At 37.4% G+C, this 25850-nt stretch overlaps 2 long non-coding RNA genes across 2 annotated transcripts in view; both read right to left on the minus strand.

The window, feature by feature from the left end:
• LOC145509651 (uncharacterized) overlaps positions 1 to 25850 on the minus strand; it is a 579505-nt gene that overhangs the window by 475405 nt on the left and 78250 nt on the right. The gene's annotated exons all lie outside the window — the stretch shown is intronic.
• On the minus strand, positions 12005 to 24286 carry LOC145509653 (uncharacterized). Its single transcript, XR_014056276.1, has 2 exons — positions 24241 to 24286; positions 12005 to 13525 (listed from the first exon to the last, which is right to left on the minus strand). It is a non-coding gene; the product is annotated as an uncharacterized LOC145509653 (long non-coding RNA).

Consider the following 25850-nt stretch of genomic DNA (forward strand, 5'->3'; position numbering starts at 1 on the left):
AATACTGTTATTTAATTTTCACTGTGCCAGGTGCACATATGCACAAAGCAGAAGCCTCACTCTCCGCCACCAAAGTAGGTGTCTTCAGGGCTAAAAAAAATAAAGGATAAATCTATAATAGAACATCACATTTTTCAGTCTGGGCTGGTAGTCAGACAATTTATTTATTACATGTATAAGACTATATAGCTAGTTTTTGGTTCATAGTTATTTATATCGTTTAAAAATATAAGACTAAATCTTTTCTCTAGCTGATTTTCAGTTTAAAACTTAAATTTGTATTAACTTGGTGCCATTAGTATAGTTTTTCTGGGAACCTGGATTGGTCAATATGACATCACCCTTATATTCAAGGAAGCAGGTGATTTGACTATAAGTCCTTTTTTTTGAAGATGTGTCTAATGATTTGTGAAGTTCCAAAGACAATATTTTGCCTGTACCTGTATGAATGTTTTGTCAGAATCAATTATGAAATATGCAATTATATGGATCTTAGCTAATTAATGTAAAACCCAGCGGACCTGCCAGAGAGTTAAGCAAGTTCTCTCTAGTGCATGTAGACAATTGCTCTGATGGGTCAAGTTTCATTAAACTAATGATATTGGTCACATAAAGAATCTTAGGTAAATCTGGGTGATATTTTCACATTATGGACCGTGATTCAAACACTGTTGCTTGTCACCAGAGCTACATTTCACTGTGTCAGAGACCATGTGCTCCAAGATACTCAGCAGTTTCTTTCAATACAATTGTGCATTCTAATGAGATTCTGCAGTCAAGATAGCTATATTGCATTCAATTAGGCATCTTTATTGAAAGGTTTTACTTTAGTGATCATGATTCACTCGTGTAAACAAAATCTAACAAAAATAACTGTAGTCTACCTATTCCCCATATCAAAGACCATGCTGTTATCCATTAGGGTAGAGTTGAGAACCACAAACCAAAGAGTGATGAACATAAATCTTTCCATTTCTCTTCACGTGTACCATTTTCTAATTAATTAAGACCTGAAGAATTGTGATACTGTCCCACTAGGCTCTAAGACTCTAACTTCCTTGGAAGTAGAGATATTTTTTAAGTATGCTCTCTTCACTCTGTCACCACGACTCAACCTATAATCTGTTTAATAAGAAGCAGGTCCTCATATTACACAACTACCAGAAAAAATCAGCAGACAATAAATAAAGCCAGAGTGTTAAGCTAGGATAGAATCCCCAGACCATGTCTTTATAGAAGCTATAGTATAGTGATACGACTGAGTAGGAAAGAAATACTTCTTTCTCAGCACTTTCCACTATTCGTGTACATATTCAAAGACATTTTTGTAGCTTTCTACATATCCTGAACCTGGATAAACTGTAAGAATAGGTTCTCATTATAATACCATAGTGATAAACATATGTTCTTTTATGAGTGGTGTATTTAATGAGTAAGTATTTAGGCCCTATGACAAAACACTGATTTCTTAAAATATACATTTTATTTATATTTTAGCATTAGACGGAGTAAACTAAGGAGAGAGAGTCATTTCTTTATCCCACACCCTCAGGAATCCACCAGGAGGCAGATCATGGATTAGCTTTCTCCCTTAAGGACCTCGCAGTTGTACAATTCCTTCTCCACGCCTTCTCTCCCCAGGCAGAAACATGTAGTAATTGAAGCTGTCAACAATCTGAAATCATTACTAATTACTCATCTATTTAATTTTATGGATAGCACTTTTTAAGGTAAAGAATGCTAATTTTAGTTTTCAGAATCTAGGTCTGTTTTTGTTCATTATTTTATCCCTCTTAGCCAGCACAGTACTGAGCATACAGAGGACCCTCAATATTTGTGCAATGAATAAGGTAATGAATAGAGGCATGTTGGATAAAGACACTGTAAGAAAGCAGAATTTCCTGGCTCTTCAGCTCAAAGTTTGAACAGGACCTGTGAGCCAAAGGTCATAAGTGGTACAAAAGCATTGCTGACAACACTGTGAATATTAGAATTTCTCTCAGCCACTGTATCTTTCTCAGCATTATCACCTGATAACCCTAATGATTTTCCCTGGGAAAACATCTTTCAGCATCACTGGATCACACTATGTAAAGTCCAAAGATTGTCATCGATCAGTCTAATTATTATCTATCAAAAGCATTATGTCAGCTAGACCTGTGAAGGGAAGTCCTGCTCTGCCTTTATTCCCACCAGGTTAATAATCATGGTACATTATTCAATACTAAGTGGACTTTTTTAGGTTCCTCCAAAATTGTTACTCAGTGAAAACTTATATTGGTAACTATTCAGCACACATCAGATATCAGAATAAATATTGGCTGATGCAAATCTAAATATTATAGAAGGATTTCAAGGGCTTTCATTACAACTGTGCAATAGAGCTCTCTTAAATGTATTGAGTAGTGGGGGATAAACTGGGAGATTCAGAGAGACATATATATACTACTGTATAAAAAACAGATAAGTGAGTGAAAGTCAGTCAGTCGTGTCTGACTGTGACCCCATGGACATACAGTCCGTGGAATTCTCCAGGCCAGAATACTGGAGTGGGTAGCCTTTCCCATCTCCAGGGGCTCTTCCTAACCCAGGAAGCGAGCCAGGGTCTCCTGCATTGCAGGCAAGTTCTTTACCAACTGAGCTATCAGGGAAGCCCTTAAACTAATAAGTACCTACTTATAGCACAAGGAACTCAATACTCTGTAGTGGCTAATATGGGAAAAGAATCTAAAAAAGAGTGGATGTATGTATACGATAACTGATTCACTTTACTGTACACCTGAAACTAACATAACACTGTGAATCAACTATTCTCCAATAAATTTTTGTGTTTTTTTTTAAAAACTCATGTCATTGGTTTCTCGTGTCTGAGGGAGAATTCACTTTTGTTGCCTAATTCCAGTATCCCAAACACTGTTATTTCATGAATATTGCTTGGTTTTCTCTTTTGTTAAAAAAAAAAAAAGGATCAATTTTCAATTCATCTTTGTTAGAGAAATATTTCCAAAGAATCAATCTAGAACTGTAGGGCTCAACTGAGAGAAACCATCATGTCTTCATTTCTTGACTCATGCTAATTTATTTTTATTTTTAAAATCTTCTTGCCCAAATCTTTTTTTTGTAAGTTATAAGGAATCTAGCTAAAGAAAGAATGAATGTGTAAGAATGAACAACTCACAGCTTTATAGCAAAGAAAACAGAAAAACTGAATTAGACACATTACTGAGTGACGATGTCTGTTAGACATAGTCATCATCACCGTCATGATCTGAGATATCAAAAAAAGTTTCAATTATAACCAATATCCTCTGTTTATAAAATTGGAAATGTGAGATTATAAAATCTCTCTTTAAAGATTTTTATAGTCAAATGACTAAACAAAGGCTTGTTTATTTTTTTATCATGAGAGTGTATTTAAAGCATTTTTCTATAGACCAACAGTCTGTTGTGATGTAGGGTGAGTAGAGAGAGTTAAGCCTGGTCTTTGAGGCAGAAGCTACCTCTCCATTTGCATTTTGTGAATCAGGTATTTCCCTTTGGTCTGTCACTAACATACACAGGAAGACTTCAGTAGTTTACACACATCTTAGTATTTAACCAGGGCTTTTAAACACAGAGACCCAGGGTGTGCTGTACAATGTGTTCCTTCAGAAAATAAATAAGTAAACTTGTCCGAAAGGAATGTGGTGCTGTGATTACTTATACTTCAATCAGTACACGCCAGAATCTCTTTTTTAATGTCCAATAAATGAATAGTTAAATTACTTTCTCTGGAGGCACACATTAATTTTGGGGAATATTACAGTTACCTCTCAGATGGTCCAAGGACTGTAATGATAAAAAGTGAAAACAATTTGTAGTCCTCATTAAAAGGAAAAAAAGAGCACTACAGAAACAAACTTGGAGGTACAGGTACAAACAGCTTAAATAATCTTATTTCTCTTTTTTTCATCCTAATTTGACAGTTAAAAGTTTTTCAGTCTTTTCCATCACTGCAGGGCAGAAAAGGTTGTGAAAAACAAAAGTTCATGTAAAGTGTTTTACCAGCCCAACAGAAGTAGGCTTTTGTTCTGTGAGGTTAAGTTGAGATTAAAAGAATTAGTCATCTGAGTCTAACTTAGATCATATCAAAAATTGAGCAGCATTATCCTACCCAAGAGATTCTTCTGTGACTGCCATGAAATCACCCTGAAATAATGTGTCCTTTTACTTCACTATTAGAAGGGTACATGAAATATGCAAAGGATGTCACTGCCATGCCACTTTTCACCCATTTTTAGTTGCTGAAATAAGTATACCTGCTTCATCAGAATTTTTAGATATTGTTTAATCTTCATAAGAATCATCTTATATAGTGAAATTATTTTAAGTAATGAGACAAACTGTCACTTAATACAGGAGTGTCATAGAAAAAAGAAAAAAACAGTAAACAACTATTCCTACAGTGGAGGGGAGATGCATTAGTTAGAAAAGAGAATTAATGAGATCATCCAGCTAAGGCCCTAGTGAGATTTCCAGAGGGTAGATTCAATGCTTAAATATACTGTCTTGTTCCAGAGGAATTGTAGGCAAATTAGATACCAAAAGAAATACTTCAAATGTAATGTTAAACAATACACTTTTTTATGAATCTGAAAATGTACACACCCAGAACTGTTAACTATAATAGCGATAGTTGTTTGAATCTGGAATTAAATTATGCTAGTTGCTAACATTTCTCATCTCTCAAAAGATTTGTGGCAACACGTATTGGGGCCATTTTTCTCCCTTTGAAATTGCTTTTATGCTCAGCCAGAGGATAAATGAGGCTGAAAATTAATTCACATGGCATTTTAACCAATAGTCAGTAATTTCTGTCCTGCAAGCAAGAAGCAGCCCAATGCACTTAGGAATGATTTCCCCCAAAGCCAGTCTGTTAGCTGCCACTCTAAAAGGAATCAATCCATTCCCTTCTCAAACCTTTTCATCAAATGAAACTCCTATTTTTATTAAGGTACCAGTATCTAAGCTGTGTTTTATTCGATATAGAGGCCACTTGTCTTTCATTTGGGCAAATATGCATCTGAAGCCCTTCTACTATTTGGGTATCTCTCCACTTTATGAATCTCACTAATTAGCAAAGCTGCCAGTTATGTGATATGATTTTTGCCACTGTCTTTTACTGAATGTGGGCTTCCCAGGTGGCGCTGGTGGTAAAGAACCCACCTGTCAATGCAGGAGACTCAAGAGACATGAGCTGGATTCCTGGGTTGGGAAGACCCCTGGAGTAGGAAACGGCACCCCACTCCAGTATTCTTTCTGGAAAATTGCATAGGCAGAGGAGCCTGACAGACTACAATCCGGAGGGCCTCAAAGAGTCAGACACAACTGAGCACTTTACAGAATGCCCTCACTCCAAACTGGTTCTCTAATTAATGACAACAGTATCTTCCACAAATAACCTTCTTGTCTCCTTCCAGACCAGTCTTGTGAAAAAAACTTGACCTTTATGGGCAGACAAACCCAGGTTCTGACCTCACCTTGACAAGTGCTCTAAGTTACATTATTAGACTCTAATCAACCCGAGGCCAAGTTTTCTCCTGGTAAAACTGGGAAAAAAAGTGAAAGTGAAAGTTGCTCAGTCGTGTCCGACTCTTTGTGACCCCACGGACTATACAGTCCATGGAATGCTCTAGGCCAGAATACTGCAGTGGGTAGCCTTTACCTTCTCCAGGGGATTTTCCCAACCCAGGGATCGAACCCAGGTCTCTGCATTGCAGGTGAATCCTTTACCTGCTGAGCCACCAGGATTGGTATGCAAATCAGATGAGTTAACATCTGTAAAACAGCTAGCCTATGTTTGGATAATTTATTAGGATATTACTTGCTATTTTGGTTTTATTGCAATTAGAGAATTAAAATAAATTGCTATTTTTGTCTTTTGGATTTTTCCCCTCTCTACCTTGAATCAACTATACTTCAATTTAAAAATTAGTTATTTTAAAGAAGAAACTACCTGAAGATATTACTGGTATTGTAAAAGTGAAACAGCAAGGTCCTATAAAAGTGTTTACAGTTGTTATTAGAGTATTAATTATTTTAATACACAGTTTTTCTGTAGATACAGTTAACAGGCAGATCACATATAGATGTCATACAATTAAAGCAAACTTCATTAGCAATCATATATCTACGTATGTATTTTTATACACACATTCTATATATATGTATAACATCTATAAGGAGTTCAAAGGACATTTTAGACCTTAGAATTAATTCTCGAAACATAGTCCTTGGAGTTGATGCCATAATGATTTTTATCTTTACTGTTCCTCTAACTAAATGAAAGTACTGGTCAGGTGAATTCTTGGAAATGGAAATAAAATATGCTTTATTCCTTCCCCTTTTCAGAGAACTCTTGATCTGTATTTTTCTTGAAGAAGATGGAATTAGAGAAGGCCCTTGCTTCTTTTGGCCTATAATTCACCTGTGAACCGGGGTTTACCTGGTGGCTCAGATGGTAAAGAATCTGCCTGAAATACAGACGAGCTGGGTTCAATCCCTGGGTCAGGAAAATCCCTTGCAGAAGGGATTGGCTACCCACTCCAGTATTCTTGCTGGGAGAATTCCATGGACAGAGGAGCCTGGTGGGCTACAATTCATGGGATTGCAAAGAGTTGGACACAACTGAACGACTAACACTTTCACTTTCACCTGTGAACTGACAAGGACCAACTTGGACAAACTTCTTTCAAATTTATTCTCATTAAAACCTGCTGGTCCAGTCACTGAACTCATTTTTTTTTTTTTTTTTTTTGCTGTCTTTTTTCACCTGATATTTCAGTCAAAAATTGCCAAAGGAGATTAGGGAATTCAAGATTTTACCATACTGAGAAGTGAAGTGAAGTGAAAATTGTTTAGTCGTATCCCACTCTTTGCGACCCCGTGGACTCTACAGTCCATGGGATTCTCCAGGCCAGAATACTGGAGTGGGTAGCCTTTCCCTTCTCCAGGGGATCTTCCCAACCCAGGAACTGAACCGAGGTCTCCTGCCTTGCAGGCAGATTCTTTGCCAACTGAGCTATCAGGGAAGCCCTCATCATAATTCGTCCCTATACCCTTGTACACTGCTCAGAATCGGTGGTCTATATTCTAAGTAACAGCTCTTGAGGTCTTTACAGCATGATTCTTCTCTTTAACTCCCATGACACTCACTATCTCTTAAACTTTTCATGTCTTTCTGTAATGCCTTCTGTCTATGGCTAAGTCACCAACTCTTTGTGGATAAAGCTTACCTTGTTCTACCCTCTTTCAAGGAAGAAACTTCTGTAATTTTCCCCCCCATCTACACTTTAAATTTTCCTCTTAACAGCTTATTTTCATCTAACTTTGGACACTCAGATCCTCCTCTCTTTTCTCTTCTCTTGATATTTCCTTGGGATGGTTGGCCCAATACTTCATAGTTTTTCACATATAGACACTCACTGACTAAAATTTTATGTGCTAGGTAACGCTCGGCCTCTCCCTAAACATGCTATAACTTTTGGTTTTGAATCTTTACATCTTTGCTCAAACATTTCTCCACTGAGTATACCTTCTGCCTCTATTTCTGCCAATCTAATCATGATTCACATTCTATTTGCTTTTCTTTGTTTCCATTTTTAAAAAATTCTGTTTGAAATGCGCTTCCATCAGTGTGGTCTTTGAGATCTTTCCTGCTCGAGTCAGGAGGGATCATCTCTTCTCGTCTCATGAGATTTTATATTTACTGAGCACATATTGCATATCAATTATTTTGGTAGACACTTTACACATATCATCACATTTAACTTTCATTAAAACTCTGAATTAGTGGATCTCAGTCCTTTCAAATCCAATGCCCTGTTTCATAAGTGTTATATAATGATCTCTTTACTGTCCCAATACAGAATTCACCAAAAAAAGCAACATGCTTATGCACCTAATTGCAAAATTTTAATATAAAATATAATTTTATCTTGCTAAAAGATAAATAAAAAAGAAATGCAATTATGTGTGTTTTAATATGTAAATTTTTAAGCACAATCACAATAGATGGCTTAATGAAGTAGTTGGATTCTTTCACTAATTTATAATCAATAAAGATTTTATTTTAGAGAAACAAAAATCAGAAACCTTTGGTACATAAATTGTAGGAAAATCAAACAGAAGAGATATTATTAGATACTAACACAAAAATAAGTGTTAGGGTATATGTTCACAGACAGAAAATTAGTTAAGATATATTATAAAACAGAAAGATGAGAAATAATTTTAACTGAATAAGGGATAAACATCAAGACAAATTACAAGCTGATATGGAGAAAGTTAGAAAGTATGACTCAGTCTTGTCAAATTTCATTGAAAATTTGCCATTTAATTTTGGTACTTTTTACTTCATTCAGAAAATAAAAATATTGACAGAAGAGTCATAAATTTGATTTATGGACAGTACTAATAAAACAAAATTTGGAGTATTCTTCTAACAATTGTTGAATTTTTCATGCTACTGGGCAATTTCAAACAAGGATACAAATATATATCCTATACTACCTCTCTCCTGTGGATACAAAAGGCACAAATATAACCTGATAAGAATATGTGGTTTTGGCAGCTCAAATACTATTTTGCCTTTGGAAATGTTATTTCTGAAATGATGAACCATTTCTGGAAAAGTTAAGGAAATAAGGTACAGCCCTTCCTTGATTTGCATATTAAAAATAGAAAATTTAATATAAACCAAATTCATGCAAAAAATCTTGGTGTATATTTATAAAAGAAGCCCAGATTCATATGATTATAAACAGACTTTTAAACTATATTTCCATTTGGGCCCTCAAAAATCTGTAGAGATGTGGAATTTTCTCAGCATTGAAGTCATTGGTACAGCTGTCCCTCCTCTCAAATGCTAGCAGTGTCTCTAACCACTGAAGCAATCGCTGCTAATATTTGCAGTGTCCAGGTCCTGTTTTCCAACTAGAATATAAATTTAGAGCCATGCTAGTTTGCAATTATCTTTATATGCCCTAAAAGTATCTACCATAATGTTTTGCATATAATGGGGACATAAGTAATAATTTTTCAATTAATTAATTTAGAATTTAGTTGATCTCTTCACTAAACAGCTTTGTACACATTGGAAAAGAAAATATAAGTCAAACAGTATACTTAATGATATAATCCTATTTCAGATGTTAGACCCCTAGTCCTAACTAAATGTATCAGCCATCAGATCTTGCTAACCCTCAGCAAATAGTACAAAGTGTGAGACCTCGAGGATATTTCAAAAAAAATTATCTTCTCCCCAGAGAGTTTGATAAAATGGAAATGTGTTCAAATACATCTTACCGATCCCAAGAAAGCATCATATCTGCCAGGCATTCCAGTCAACTGGGACCTTTCTTGATCTAACGGTGAGTATTTTTCTGTTGCTCACAAATGTTTGAGAGTTCCCCTCCCATTCTGCTCCTGGATTAGACACCCAATGGAAGGAATTCTTAGATGATTTTATTCTCTGTAATTCAAGACTATAGATATTAAAGAAGATCTATACAGATGCTTTGTCTGTTTTACTAGAAGTTACTCCAAGAGATATCTATGCTGGCCGTGGGGCATCATGTAAGGATAGTACAAACAGAATTGGAAGAGAATTAATCCATGGCTGATGAATGGAGGCAGAAACTTTTCTTGTTCTTACAGACAGAAATGAGTGATCTTCAATCTACTAGACTCTCGTGTTGCTCAGACATTGGCAACGACACCATCACAGATTTTCCCCTGAGGTTCTTGCGGTAAGTGTAGCTTAGTTTAGTGTCCAGTGTGGGTTGTAACATGTTAAACAGACTCATATTTATTTTTTGTTCCAGAATTTGACCAAATAAATATTACTTGACTGCTCCCCCTTCCCACTAAACACTCTAGCATTAAGTCACCGACCTATAATTGTGTACATGATGACTAACATTTTCTTTCTACGCTTTTTACCAAATTTAAGTTCCCATCACAGACTCCACAAAGCATATCCTGTCAAGACCAGTGGTTAAGCATCTGTGGTGGTTTTCATTTGAAATGTACAGAAGATTTATAGGTTTTCATTAATGCTAATGGTTCATCTGAGTGGAAAGTGTTTTCAATCAAGTGCCTTCGAATGGGTTTTCCAGATCTCGCTCAAATACAGCTGGTTTCAAGGCAGAGTAACTCAAAAGCTATTTCTGCCAAAAGTACATATGTTTCACACTACTTAAGGTGAGGCTCTTGAAGTACTGATGCATTTTACAAAAACCAGATCTATTATTTATTTTGCTTTTGTTCGTGTAGTAATCGGCAGACTAAAAATGATGGAGAATTATTCAATCATCTTTCTCCCTCTGCCTTGGCACTCTCTACAGTAGCTAATGAATGGGATGGTGAGAGTTTATCTGTTATCTTGCAGCTACTGGGGCTTCTTGGCATTAGTTTCATAGATACCTAATTGCTGTTGCTATTCTGCCTCCAGGGCCAAATAGGTTCTCAGCGGTTCATCCAGAAACAGTGTTAATCCAATGGAGCACATTTATGGCAGTTGGATCAGTTCTGCTTGGTAAGTTATATATTCATTTTTATTTCTGGATATGATGTCAGATACTAATGTCTGTGATGCTAAAGGTTAGAAAGCATGGTCATAAGAATACCTAATTTATTTTTAGTTTTCATCAGAATATCATATGCCCTGTTTGTAGCTGATGTAAACTGAGCTTTTAAATTTGCATGTTCAAAAATACATACTCAAGCTATATTAAGCGCAGAGAAAACATATTGGCTTACGTAAAATAAACATTCAAAAGTAGAACTGACTTTACGCATGGATGAATCTTGAGGCTTCAACGACATCACTAATTCAAGTTTTTTCACTTCCTGGCTTTGCCTTGCTCTGTCTTATGTCTGTTATCAAGAAAGGTCCTTTTTGGGTCGTGGTATGTATGCCAGCAGTTCAGGCTTATATCTCTACAGTTCAAATCCAAAAACAAAATAACAATAACATAAAGAAAGAGAAGGAAGGAGAGAGAGAGAGAGGGATGAAGGGAGGGATGGTAGGAGGAAAATGTTCCCCTTGAATAATCTTAGAAAAGATTGTAATAGTGCGTGTTCCTGGTCTTAGTAGCTCATATATTCTTCCCTGACCCAATTACTGTTACCAGAGGCATGGATTCTCTGATTGATCACCTACAAATCCCACGTTCACTACTAGATTAAGGATGGTGTTGATACTATCAAAACTACTAGGTCTAATATTGGTGTAGGTTAGTCCTTAAGGAAAATCAAGGTGATTTACCTGCAAGGATGAATGAATGAATATTGCCACCCCTACCCCAAGCACCCATCTCATCAGAAGAACCAAGAGGCTTCCAACATATAGTTTTGAAACTCCTCATGGAGTCTGAGAGAGTCAGCCTGAAGCAATATATTGGGCCTACTTTTTTCCTACATCAAAAATCTTACAAGTTAACTTATACTAATTGATCAAATGTTTATGATTCTCATAGAAAATGAAAATGTATTCTCTAAAAAATGTAGGCAACCAATAGCATTTCCTTGGCAATAATAATGCAGAGATAGGAGAGGATATTTTAAATCCAATGGTTTGAATCTAACAGTTATAGATTATTTTTTCTTTCATTAAAAATTCATAACTTTTCCTCTCATCCTAGGGGTTTTACTTTGAACACCATATTGCTTCAGACTATATATACCATCTGAGCTCAAAATGGACAGTATTTTCAACTCTGCTGGAAGTCACAGTTGCCAAAAGAAGATTTCAAACTGGCGGGTCAACTAGGAGCATGGAACCCCTGCTTCAAGGCAAATTTCCTTATTAACTCAGAGCAGTCTATCAATGGTCTTTTCTCCTGGCAAGACAGATGAACTTACCAAGTTTACATTTTATTTTCAGCAAAAAAGAGTATCAAAGAATTTTACAATTCATTTTCAAAATGTAATTGTGGCTTCATAGATCACAGTAGTATGAAGATTTTTAAACTGGATTCAATTCTTAAATTTAATAATGATTATTTGGAAGTGTCAATAGTTATTTACATGTAAAGGAACTTTAAAAATAGTATGCAAATGAGAAATAGAGCTCATACTTATTCAATAACAAGTGGATAAGAAGCTCAACAACCTTGTTTAACATGTTGGGAAGAGTCATTTCAACTTTCTCTGACTCAACCCAGGAGTCAGTCAGCATGTATTTAAGTAGGAGTCACATATCCCCACCCTACAGGTATCTTCAGCCCAAGGCTTTGCTGTGCTCTCTAGTTCATATTAGCAAGTTCAGTTCAGTCACTCACTCATGTCCAACTCTTTGCGACCCCATGAATCCCAGCACGCCAGGCCTCCCTGTCCATCACCAACTCCCGGAGTTTACCCAAACCCGTGTCCATTGAGTCGGTGATGCCATCTAACCATCTCATCCTCTGTCGTCCCCTTCTCCTCCTGCCCCCAATCCTTCCCAGCATTAGGGTCTTTTCGAATGAGTCAACTCTTCACATGAGGTGGCCAAAGTATTGGAGTTTCAGCTTCAACATCAGTCCTTCCAATGAACACCCAAGACTGATCTCCTTTAGGATGGACTGGTTGGATCTCCTTGCAGTCCAAGAGACTCTCAAGAGTCTTCTCCAACACCACAGTTCAAAAGCATCAATTCTTTGGCACTCAGATTTCTTTATAGTCCAACTCTCACATCCATACATGACCACTGGAAAAACCATAGCCTTGACTAGATGGACTTTTGTTGGCAAAGTAATGTCTCTGCTTTTAAATATGCTATCTAGGTTGGCCATAACCTTCCTTCCAAGGAGCAAGCGTCTTTTAATTTCATGGCTGCAATCACCATCAGCAGTGATTTTGGAGCCCAAAAAAACAAGTCTGACACTGTTTCCACTGTTTCCCCATCTATTTCCCATGAAGTGATGGGACCAGATGCCATGATCTTAGTTTTCTGAACGTTGAGCTTTAAGTCAACTTTTCACTCTCCTCTTTCACTTTCATCAAGAGGCTCTTTAGTTCTTCTTCACTTTCTGCCATAAGGGTGGTGTCATCTGCATATCTGAGGTTACTGATATTTCTCCCGGCAATCTTGATTCCAGCTTGTCTTTCTTCCAGCCCAGTGTTTCTCATGATGTACTCTGCATATAAGTTAAATAAGCAGGGTGACAATATACAGCCTTGACATACTCCTTTTCCTATTTGGAACCAGTCTGTTGTTCCATGTCCAGTTCTAACTGTTGCTTCCTGACCTGCATACAGGTTTCTCAAGAGACAGGTCAGATGGTCTGGTATTCCCATCTCTTTCAGAATTTTCCACAGTTTATTGTGATCCACACAGTCAAAGGCTTTGGCATAGTCAATAAAGCAGAAATAGATGTTTTTTTGGAATTTTCTTGCTTTTTTGATGATCCAGCGGATGTTGGCAATTTGATCTCTGGTTCCTCTGCCTTTTCTAAATCCAGCTTGGACATCTGGAAGTTCACGGTTCACGTATTGCTGAAGCCTGGCTTGAAGAATTTTGAGCATTACTTTACTAGCATGTGCCACTTGGGAGCCCTTAGCTAAAGCAGATAGCCAGTATAAAAGAAGAGTCCAAAAGATCCCAACAGGCAGAAACAACTGAAGAAACCTTATAAAATAGACACACTGTTTAGGATAATTATTTAAAAATTCCATGTGGAAAAAACTGGAGCTAGATGTCTCCTAAGATTCCTTTATTTTTGAAATTCTGTGATCCTATTTTCAAAGAACATTGGTGCCCTTTAAAATATTTACCTAAATATTCTAATTTCTTGAAGCTCATTTACAGGGCAATAATTTACATAAAGGTACCTAGTATGCGGTAGGTTGCCATTTCCTCCTATATATGGGGAAGAAGGTGGTATATTTTCTTTCTTCACAATTCTGGTAGGCAATCTAAAAGAATACATTCTAAAAACATTTACTATGGTCCATCTCTTTCTAAGCAATTACCCGTGGACATGTCAAGTAAATTTTTAAGATAAATTTTAAAGCAACAGGAATGCAAAAATTTTTTTTCAAAAATCCCCACAGTGAATCATTAGGTTAAACAAAGAATCCTTTCATAACGTATCTTTCAGCTTGCTTATATTATTTATGTGGAACAGAAACTTATTTGAAATACCGTATGTAAGGGGCAGGTGGCCGTGAAAGAACATACCAAGACCAACAACAGCAGCAGGGATTTCAGGATGAGAAGTGGAACTGCTCTCACGGAAACTGCAACTGAAAGCCTTCAGCAACGGGGATCCTTAAAATAGGGCCCCTTGTTATGTCCCCTTCTCCCACATTTTTGTGTCTTTTCTCTTGTACATTCTGATCTCCTCTCATTAAGGCCAGGTGTCCCTTTCTAACCTTACACATTCTCCGTCTCATAGCTTCTTGTTACTCATGACTTTGACATGTCACGAGAACTCACAGCTCCATCTCTAGCTCATTTGCACTCTTAACAGTCTCAGGTCCAACAGTAAACCGTGTATATGAACAGACAAGGGGAGCGTCTGACTGGCTCTCATCATTTTTCATACCTGCGCATTTGCTGCTTTAGGACAAGAGGCCCATGCATAGGGCATGTTACGTGGTATAAAACAACTCATCACAGGTTATACCTTCAGCACATTCTGAGTGTGGGACAGATGCCTTCACTGGGGTAGAGGGGAACTCTATGTGGTAGACATTCTGAGGCTTGGCTTATCCAGTGAAATGTTTATATAATTCTCTCGGGTTTGTTTTCATTTTTCATGAAGTATGAATTTTAAGTGTGTGTATATGTGTGTGTGTTGACAACTGTGGTTGCCTCTGAAGCTCCTACTGCCATTCACCCATCTGAAAGAAGCTGACTGTGGATTCAAATGGCATTGCCTACATTGCCTGTGGTAGTCCGATTTCTAATCATTCAGCCCAATCCTTTCCTTGTTAGCTGTAATTAGTTATTGTGACCTAAGACATTCAGTATTTCAGCTTTGGGGTGTAGGGAAACATCCCGGTTGAATCAATCAAAATAAACCTTAAGACTATTGTATGATCTTCAGGAAAAGTGAGTTTCTTGCTAATTCTGCTTAATATAATGAGAAAGCCTGTGGTTTCTGAAACTTGATCACAAATCACTTACCATGAAGTGAGTATCTTATAATGGAACACATACAACTTGAGGCAAAAAGAAAATAATGATAAGGATATCCATGCTCACCATTTTTTCTTCAACAGAATTTTGAATGTCCTAGCCACGGCAATACAAGAAGGAAAAGAAATAAAAGAAACTCAAATTGAAAAAGAAGTGAAACCATCATTGTTTGCAGGTAACATGATGCTATACATAGTAAATCCTAAAGATGCTACCAGAAAACTACTACAGCTCATCAGTTTAGTAAAGTTGCAGGATACAAAATCAATATGCAGAAATCTCTTGCATTTCTATACACTAACAATCAAAGGTCAGAAAGAGAAATTAAGAATACAATTCCATTTAGCATCACATGAAAAAGAATAAAATACCTAGGAATAAATCTACCTAAGGAGACAAAAGACATGTGCTCTGAAAATTGCTGTTAAGATGCCGATGAAAGAAATAGAAGATGATATAAACAGATGGGAAGATATACCATGTTCTTGGATTGGAAGAATTAATAATGTTAAAAAAGACTATACTACCCAAGGCAATCTACAGATTCAGTGCAATCCTTATCAAACTACCAACGGCATTTTTCACAGAACCAGAAAAAAAAATTTTTTTAATTTGTATGGAAACACAAAAGACCCTGAATAGCCAAAGAAATCTTGAGAAAGAAAAACAGAGCTGAAGGAATCATGTTTCCTGACTTAAAGACTATATTACAAAGCTATAGTGGTCAAATCAGTCTGGTACTGGCACAAAACAGAGATATGTATCAGGAACAGGATAAAAAGCTCAGAAATAAACCCACATACTTATAGCCAATTAAACTATGACAAAGGAGGCAAGAATATACAATGGAGAAAAGACAATCTTTTCAATAAGTTGTGCTGGGGAAACTGTAACAATGAAATTAGAACCATCTCTAACACCACAAAAAACATAAACTCAAAATGGATTAAAGACCTAAATATAAGACCGGTTGCTATAAAACTCAAAAAAGGAAAACACAGGAAGAACACTCTGACATAAATTGCAGCAGTATCTTTTTTGATTGCCCTTCCTAGAGTAATGAAAATAAAAATAAAACTAAACAAATGGGACCTAATTAAATTCAAAAGCTTTTGCACAGCGAAGGAAACCATAAACAAAATGAAAAGACAACCTACAGAATGGGAGAAGATATTTGCAAATGATGTGACTGACAAGGGATTAATTTCCAAAATACACAAATGGATCATACAGCTCAATATAAAAAAACAAACAACCCAATCAAAAAGTGGGCAGAAGATGTACACAGACATTTCTCTACAGGGGACATATACAGATGGCCAACAGGCATGTGGAAAGATGCTCAATATATTTGTAGTAATACAGATGGACCTAGAGATTATCATACTAAATGAAGCAAGCCAGATCGAGAAAGACAAGCATCATATGATTTCATATGTGGAATCTAAAAAAAAAAATGATACAAATGAACTTATATTCAGAATTTATCTATAGAACAGAAACAAACTTATAGTTTCTGTGTCTGTAAGCCCACAAACATAGAAAACAAACTTACGGTTACCAAAAGGAAAAGGAGGGGAGGGATAAATTAGCAGTTTAGAATTAATATATACACACTACCATATATGAAACAAGTAACCGACAAGGACTTACTGTGTATTACTGTATAGCTCTACTCAGTATTGTGTGATAACCTATAGGGAAAAAAATCTTAAAAAATAGATATATATGTATGTATAAGTGAATAACTTTTCTGTACACCTGAAACTAACAAAACATTGTAAATTAAGTATACTTCAATTAAAAAAAAAAGTTGAACACGTTTTTTAAAAAGAGAGAAGGAAAAGAAACTGGTATTTCATAACATTGTTGAGCTTCCAACACTATGTTCACTTAGAACGTATTTTTTAAAACCCTTCATTCATTTAAGCTGATATATTTCCTTTATTATTTAACCTAGTTTTCACTAAGTTACTTAAAAATGGAGGATTTTCAATAGACTCTGGTGTATTTGTCTTAGATTAAATTTTATTGTATAAGGGGGGCAAACTTTTATTATATGTTAACTCGAAACAAAATAGTGTCTTTAATGTAGGTAGTAGCCAATAAACTGTGTCTCCTTGAAGAGTATATTTGAAGGAGAGGGGATTCCAAGGTGGCTGGGAAAACAGCAGGACAGGGTAAGAGAACAGTTACCATGAGTTCTGTGCAGCCTTGGGATAGAAGGTAAGCTCCACAGGAAAGAGAAATTCTTCGTCCAGCCTGTGATAATGGGTCCTTTAGTAGCTATTGCACCAAATAAGTGGATTGATTATGGGTTACCTTCTCAGTTATAGTTGTTCCTTTTGAAGCTGTTCTGCTTGTTTGCAGCTTAAACATCTATGGACCTGTGGAAGGTTACCAAAGAGCAGACCGTTTCATCTTCTTAAAGCGGAACGCTTTTTCTCTTTCAGAGCTCAAATTCAGCTCTGTCTAGGTTGGGGTGGTGGTGGGTGAAGGGTCCCAAGCTCTGCCCTCCTAGTTAGAGCCTGAGTAGAATTGAAGATTTCCATGGACCTTGGGAGAATGTGGTGGCCTGGGACTTGGATGTGAGCCTTGCACAGAACACAGGGAGCATGTTTCAAGGAGATGACCTAACCAGAGGCCAAGAAGATGAGTGTATGGGTGACTCATTCCTCCTAATGATTGGAGCAGCTCCAAAGCAGGGACTGCTTCTGTGCAGGCAAAAAGGAGAAAGAATGCCAGATAGGATGAACCTCTTCATCCAGAAGCTTCCAGACTAAGAAATCCACTTTTTGGAGAAAGTAGAGCTTTCAGAGACACATGTCATCTATTAAAGCTAAAAGAACCTTAAAAACCAAACTTTTACAATGTTTATCTCTTGGAATAGTATTTCTTTGGGGTACTAAAAAATTTACATAAAGAGAGAGTTTGGCAGGAAATTTCTGGCTAACTATATTCATAAAAGAATTACAAGGTAGGATGTTTCCTTACTCTCAAGAGACTCAGGGTCTCATGAATATGCATGTGAATCTGCTGATTTACTGTGCACTCTCTCCGCACCTTCGTAGACCTTTCTTCTCTTTTTCTTTTTTTTTGAAAAGATCATGTCATGGCTGTAGAAGGCATGGAATATATCTTAGAAAATATTTCTTAAGTTTAAGCACAGAATGTTACAGATAAGCAGACTGAGGCCTGGAAAAATAACCCTGCTTGACCAGCTCCCACCAAAGTGTGTGTTCCTGACACTGTTAAATTCAGATCGATACCCTCAAGCTCTACTTTATCTCTGCCTTATGACAGTTTCCTTTTTTTGTAAAAACTAACATGCACTGGTCTTCATTTATTTTAAGGAACATTCACTCTTATTCATGTTGCCTGGTGAATTAGTAAGTGGAGGAGTCAATAACTGCTGACCAGGTGGACATGCTTCAGGTTTCTAAGAGTGGGCTCAGTTCAAGGGACGCTCCATCATTCTAATGATGTGGCCCCTTGGTGTCAGAGGGACCTCTAACACAGTAGTTACAAGCATGTTATGAAAGCATCACATCTCCATTAAATAGATGGAATGAACGCTATATAAACAGAGATGGTGAAGACACCTGTTTCAGGTGGTTTCTCACCATAATGAAAGTACCTAAATTCACATTACCATAGCCATTGTTAAGAAGGAAGTAATAGTCAGGTCACAAAAACTGGTTTCTTACATAAGACAGACTCAACTTTTATATGTTTTTCTAAATATAGTCTTTGACTACCGAAGAAGAATGTTGAAATTACATGAGCAAATTGCCATATATTGCAGTTTTAAGAAAGAGTAGTATTAAACACTCCATAAATGATATACAGCTATCTTCTCATCTCTCTGAAACTTTTAGAGTGAGCTCGCGACATACTGGAAGGCTGGAATCTCAGATTATATTTTAATAAATACTGAAAAATAAATTTCAAACAGTTGAGTAGTTTTCACAGTTTAGTGAGGGGGGAAAAAAAGATGAAATGTATAAGAAGAGTTGTTTTGTTGGTCAACCAGGAGACTATGAAAACCTGTCATTTTTAGCATGCATAATTATAAACTGCAATTCTAAAAAACTAATTAAGTGGCAGCCAAATAAGGACAATTACAATTTTAAATTTGAATTTACTGAGTTTTAAACAGGAACATTTCATATAAATGTTTGAATACAAAATAATGATGTCAAACCACAATTAAAATCTTGACATGTTATTAAGTATCAAGAAACAGAGAATGAAATTCAAGAGGATAAAGTTTTGTTGCATATAAATAGAAAAATCAAACGACTTAGGAGAAGAATGAATAATGGTTTGTCAATTATTAAATCATAATAAACTAGAGTCATGAAAGTTTTTTTCAGCATAGATTTAACTGAAACAATGCAATCCTTCTTTGGGAATGTTGAAGGCAGTCTAATGACAGATGACCCTATTTCATGTTTAAGACCAGACCTGAACATTCAGCAGGTTAAATTCAGCTCACAAAGTTTGTCATCAACACAGTTTGGCCTCTAGGATCATGAAAGACTGACCAGGTTTTGAGGAAGAAGGGGCTCACCAAAGTAGAACAGGGAAGTTGAACCTAGTAAGGTCCTGAGGATCACAGGGAGACGCCGTGGAGAGCTGAGGAGAAATCTACCATGCACATCAGAGATCTCTTGGGGAGCTGACGTCATGTTTGGATTTGAGAAGCTGGGGAAAAGGTAACTCTGTGGAGACAGGCAGTGATATTTAACAACTTCAGGAAACTCTCAGGTTTCTCTGTCCTGGGGCCTTCAGCCACCCCATTCACCTGGCTTTGCTGCCAGCATGTAACACTCCAATCTTCAAGGCTTTTGAAGACACGTGTGAGATAATTTCCCTTCAAGACTTATAAAGCGGTCCTGTCTATGTGAACTCAGACGAAAAGGAAGTTAACAGCCACTTTACCTGTAGGAATGTGTTCTGTTCTAAACTTCCTAATATCTTTGCTTTGCCACCTGATTGGTACAAGCATTCCTTGACCTACTATAGAAATACTTCTGTAGAAAAAGAGAGAAGTATGATGATGGTACATTTATAAATGTGTCTTGTATTTATTTATTTTTAAAGCAGTTTGTTTTTTTATTGTTATTTCATTGTTGGCTGCACTGGGTCTTTATTGCATGCGTGGGCTTCTCTTTGCGGTGGCCTCTCTTTTTGCAGAGCACGGGCTCTAGGTTATGGACTCAGGAGTTGTGACATACAGGCTTAGATGACCTGCAGCATGTGGAATCTTCCTGGACCAGGGATCGAACCCATGCCCCCTCCACTGGCAGGCGGATTCCAAACTGCTGGACCACCAGGGAAGTCCAAAACCTCTTGTATTTAAAAAAGCTTCCCAGGTGGTGCTAGTGGTGAAGAACCTACCTGCCAATGCAGGAGACATACAAGTGAGTGAGTGAGTGAGTGAAGTCGCTCAGTCGTGTCTGACTCTTTGCGACCCCATGGACTGTAGCCTACCAGGCTCCTCCGTCCATGGGATTCTCCAGGCAAGAGTACTGCAGTGGGTTGCCATTTCCTTCTCCAAGGGATCTTCCCAACCCAGGGATCGAACCCGGATCTCCGGCATTGGAGGCAGACACTTTAACCTCTGAGCCACCAAGGAAGTAAGACATGGGTTCAATCTTGGGTTGGGAAGATTCCCTGGAGGAGGGCATGGCAACACACTCCGGTATTCTTGCCTGGAGAATCCCATGGACAGAGGAGCCTGGTGGGCCAGTCCATAGGTTTGCAGGACATGACTGAAGCAACTAAGCATGCATGCAGGCACATATTAGAGGCAAATTTACAACAAAGCTGTTGATGTAGCAGTTTTGAGACCTTGGAGTCTTAAGTGTTCACAGCAAACATTATTTATTTTGTTTCATTCTCTTGAACAGAGCCTCCACAAAGTCAGGAACTGTCCCTTACTTCTTCTCTGACATGCAAAGAAACCTGACATTTTATATTTTATGTATCTAATATCCTCTTAACTCCCCAATCTTTGGGTAATAGATTTTTTTTAAAAGTTGCCAAACTGTGATGTCTCAATTCCTTTTGATATGTGCATCTCCTTTCCAGATAACTTGGTCACTTATATCTCTTTGAGTAAATGTTCAGTTTTCAGGGTCCTGACCCACTCCAAAACACCTCCACTTCCAAGATGAAAATCTCTCTCCCCCCGCATATATGGAGTAGTGTACTTGACCTTATGATGTGTGTGTAGGGAGTGGGAGGGTGGGGGAAGGAGAACAACAGAAAGTGAAGTCGCTCAGTCATGTCTGACTCTTTGAGACCCCATGGACTGTAGCCTGCCAGGCTCCTCCGTTCATGGAATTCTCCAGGCAAGAATACTGGAGTGGGTTGCCATTTCCTTCTCCAGGGGATCTTTCCAACCGAGGGATCGAACCCAGGTCTCCTGCACTGCAGGCAGACACTTTACCATCTGAGCCACCAGGGAAGTGGCTCAGAATCTGTGTGCTATCTTTTCCTTCTCTGTTGATCTCTGTGTCAATTGTTTTAGCTAGTCTAGAGCTACAGATCATATAAATTGTTTTTTTATCCAGTCAGGGCCTGATAGGTTTTTAACTTATTTATGGTGTAGACCTCTATGGGTGTAAACATTACCTTCATGCCGAATTTTTAGCCCCAGCATCTGGAGCTTGCCTCTTGCCATGTGACTGAGCAAGTCTTGACTCTTGACTTACTTATCCCTTCCTTGTCTCCCACAAACCAGGCAGAAAAAATCTAGTCACATTCACCTCACTACACATGAGAGGAGGACTTCTCTGGTGGCTCAGATGGTAAATCATCTGCCTGCAATTTGGGAGACCCAGCTTTGATCCCTGGGTCAGGAAGATCCCCTGGAGAAGGAAATGGCAACCCACTCCAGTATTCTTGCCTGGAGAATCCCATGGATAGAGGAGCCTGGTAGGCTACAGTCCACGGGGTCACAAAAGCTCGGACATGACTGAGGACTTCACTTTCACTTTTGCACATGGGAGGTTAGGAAGAGCAGACTATTCTCACCGAGGCTCCTCTTACAACTGCCTACTGGGTGCTGGAACCCTGTGGCTGTCACTCTCTTAACAATCCAATGAGGATGAGGTGAGGCCTCCCTGGCTTTTGACTGTTTTGTCACCATTGCGTTAGAGAATTTTGCTACGGATAAGTGCAGAAGTTTGCAAAAATCCCCCTAACTTTCTGTTTCTCCGAATGTTCATGTCCTTTGCGGTATAAATGTGCAGTTCTGCCCAGGAGGTGGAGTCTATTTCCCCACTCTGAATTTGGGCTGGCCCTGTGGTCCACTTTTGCCAGTACAATGCTTTGGACAGAGGTGATACTGGGCATGCTTCAGAATATCTGGAGTTTACTACACCAGGACTTTTTGTAATATCTGATGCACTGTTATCCAAAATTTGTTTTGTGTGTATATATATATATATATATATATATAATGGGAAATTTTTAGAATTTGGAAACTCCTTTCACCCCTTTCATAAATCCTCTTTCAAAATCATTTTCTCAGTAGGATCTCAGAAAAAAAAAATCTTTGAGATTAAATCAGAACAGTAATCTGTTTGCAATAGTTGTATCTGAAAACTCTTGCAGGGAGTATATGGCATTCAAACATTGTGTGCTGAGCCACAAGTCACCACGTGGTATTAAATAGAAATCTGAAGAATTTTTCAAGGTAATTTTTATCTCCAGGTAGAATCAATACTGAGTGAAGTTTTTATGAGTTTTGAAGCTTACTGATCAATAATAAAAATAATCTCTATGAAGCTTTCTCCACTTCCAGAATACCATTCTCAATATAAGGGCTTCCTAGGTGGCACAGTGGTAAAAAAAAAAATCCATCTGCCAATGCAGGAGACACAAGAGATGTGGCTTCAATCCCTGGGTCAGGTACATTCCCTGGAGGAGGAAATGACAACCCAGTCCAGTATTCTTGACTGGAAAATCCCATGGACAGAGGAGCCTGGCACTCTGCAGTCCATGGGTTGCAAAGTCAGATACAACTGAGTGTACACACACACACATGCGCGCATTCTCAATATATCTCCTTTAGATATTTAAAATGTCCGTAAGGCAGGGAAGGTATGCATCATGGTCTTTATATAAAAGGAAACTGAGTCTTGGGAATATTTTTTAAGTGGAAGACCTTGATGAGTCCATTTCAGCTTCCCTGGCTTAGGATCTTCTTCTTTTCATTATGAGGAGGAATTGCAGCAGGAGAAACAACACACACATATCTCAGTATGATACACGGTAGAATGCACTAAAATATATAGAAAAAGTAAATACAGTGTGGTGGCAACTTAGAGGAGGTAGGAAAACATTGTTTTTGTCTGACAGATCAAAAGTGGTATTTGAATTGAGCTCTGCAGAAAAGGAGGTTAGCTCAGGAATGTAACAATGAGTGGACATCATGGACATCTATTAATGTAACATACTATGCTGACTGGATTTAGAAAGCAAAAATATACAACACAGAAAAAACAATTGTACAGATTTAACATTACTTTAAAAAACTAATAGCAAACAGAAAATGCAAGATATCCTTCTTAATTGAGTAACGGGTGCCTTTCAAAAACCTGTATCAAATTTAATGGTAAAATTAAGTAATCATCATATTTAATGGTAAAACTTCAAAAGCATTCCAGTTAAATCAGGAGCATGGCAAGGAGGTCTTCCATGGCCCAGAGTGAGGTGAGGTCAGTAAAGACAAGGCCAGCGTTTACACAATCCTCTGAGGCAGTGACCCTTTAAAATTCACACCTGGACCTAATGCTAGATATTCTAAACAATAAAATCAAAGACATGAATTAGTAAGATGATTATAAATAAGGCACATGAATACAAAGAGAGACAAAGTTATCTGGATCACTTTGCTGTACAGAAGAAATTAATACAACACTGCAAATCAACATCAATAAATATTTTTAAAAAGAAGTTTTCTTCACCATCCAAATTAGTGCATACTCTTTCCTTCTCGCTACTCTCCTGCTCTGACCCCATTTAATCAATCGTTCTATGCATTTAAGGAGCTTTCTCACCAGTGTCGTAGTTGAGAGTGTCCTCTGTCAGGGATCTGCCTTCTGTGCCAAGGGGTCTTATGCGATTCCATACTTGGTGCCACCTGTCACCACTGATATTAATTCCTGCTGTTACCAAATTACAGACACCAGATGCAACTGCTCTTGAGGTTCCTGTTACCGAGTGAAGCGTCTGGGCACTGGGTCCTGTGACTGCCCCACATGTATGTCCCCTTGGCATGTCAAAACGGCACTAAACGTGTACATACATCAGAGCAGTCAGCATATTGGAACTATATTTATGAGTGTATTATACTCTTCATTGTGTATGATGTCTCCTCAATATCTTCCTAAGCTTTTAGAATTTTTTTTACAGGCTTTATACTTCAGCCCTACAATTTCTGGGGTTCAGTCCTGGGCCCATAACAGGTGGACCAGAGGACATATTTGAGTGACAGATACCACGCAGTGCTTTGAATTGCCCTTCTCTCTTACAAGAGGCTAACAAGAGGCTTCTCACTGTGCACAATTCTGAGTTGTCCCTCTTAAGGTAAATTCTTCTGAAGGACTCTTTGTACCTCATGCAAAAAGTACTTCTGGCCTATCCATCTCAGTCAATCTGCCAGACAAGTTGTGCCACAGTTAACCACAGCTTAGACTCCACTGAGAAAGTGTGTAAATTCTGATCTTATAAGAAATCCTTTTGCCAATTATTAAGCTTGACAAGAAGGTATATATTTTATATATATATTATATATATATTAGTTAAAGCTAATAAAATACAGACTATATTCTCAAGCTCTTATTAATGAAAAGACACAAAAGGGTATTTCAGCCTTTCTAGTACTTCATCTAGTCACCTATCTTTAGGATGCAAATATGTAGTAATAATAATAATATATCTACTAGTTAAATTTCATGAAAAAGAAAGAGCAGTGGCTAAAATATCAAATACTTTGTACCAGGGTGTACATATATATCAGTAGCCTTGACTTTGCTAAAGAGATGGGATTAAGAAATTCCCCCAAATTAAAGTCTTTTAGAAAAATGCCCTCAGAAAGAAAAGTTCTTATATTTTACAGCCTAGATTTTTATGGTTGGAAGCATAGGCTTTGGAGAAAGACTAGAGTTTGAAGTCTTTTTTTTTTTTTTTTTACTTAAATTCTCCCACTCTCCAATTTGCCTTAAAATTGGACTTATAATTTCACAGAGAATTTTTTAATCAAGATTTAGTAATATAATGTCTTTGTGTGTCTAGCATAGTCACTAGCCTATAGAAAATACTCAATTAACAGTCACCATTTTTATTTTTAAAAAATTTTTCAAATAGTTCTTCCCAAATTCCTTGGAATCTCCTTTGGATTTTACTCTATTATCTGTAAAAACTGAGATGTATAAATTATTAAAGATATTAAGCATTACACATTCTTCTTTTATTCATTTCTCTGATTTATATGAAGTTAAACTTGTTGGAAGCTGATTTGGTCACACTAAAACAATATGTAATCTTTTCAAGTTTTCTTAGAAGGCTTTTTTACCTTGTGGATTCTCAAATACACCTTTCATATGTGTAAAATGAAGTAGACACGTGCAGCTTTAAATCAATTAGAAGAAATATGAAGACATAAATT

The sequence above is a fragment of the Giraffa tippelskirchi genome, chromosome 6, assembly GCF_054371585.1.
Source record: "Giraffa tippelskirchi isolate mGirTip1 chromosome 6, T2T-mGirTip1v1.2.pri, whole genome shotgun sequence".
NCBI lineage: Eukaryota > Metazoa > Chordata > Mammalia > Artiodactyla > Giraffidae > Giraffa > Giraffa tippelskirchi.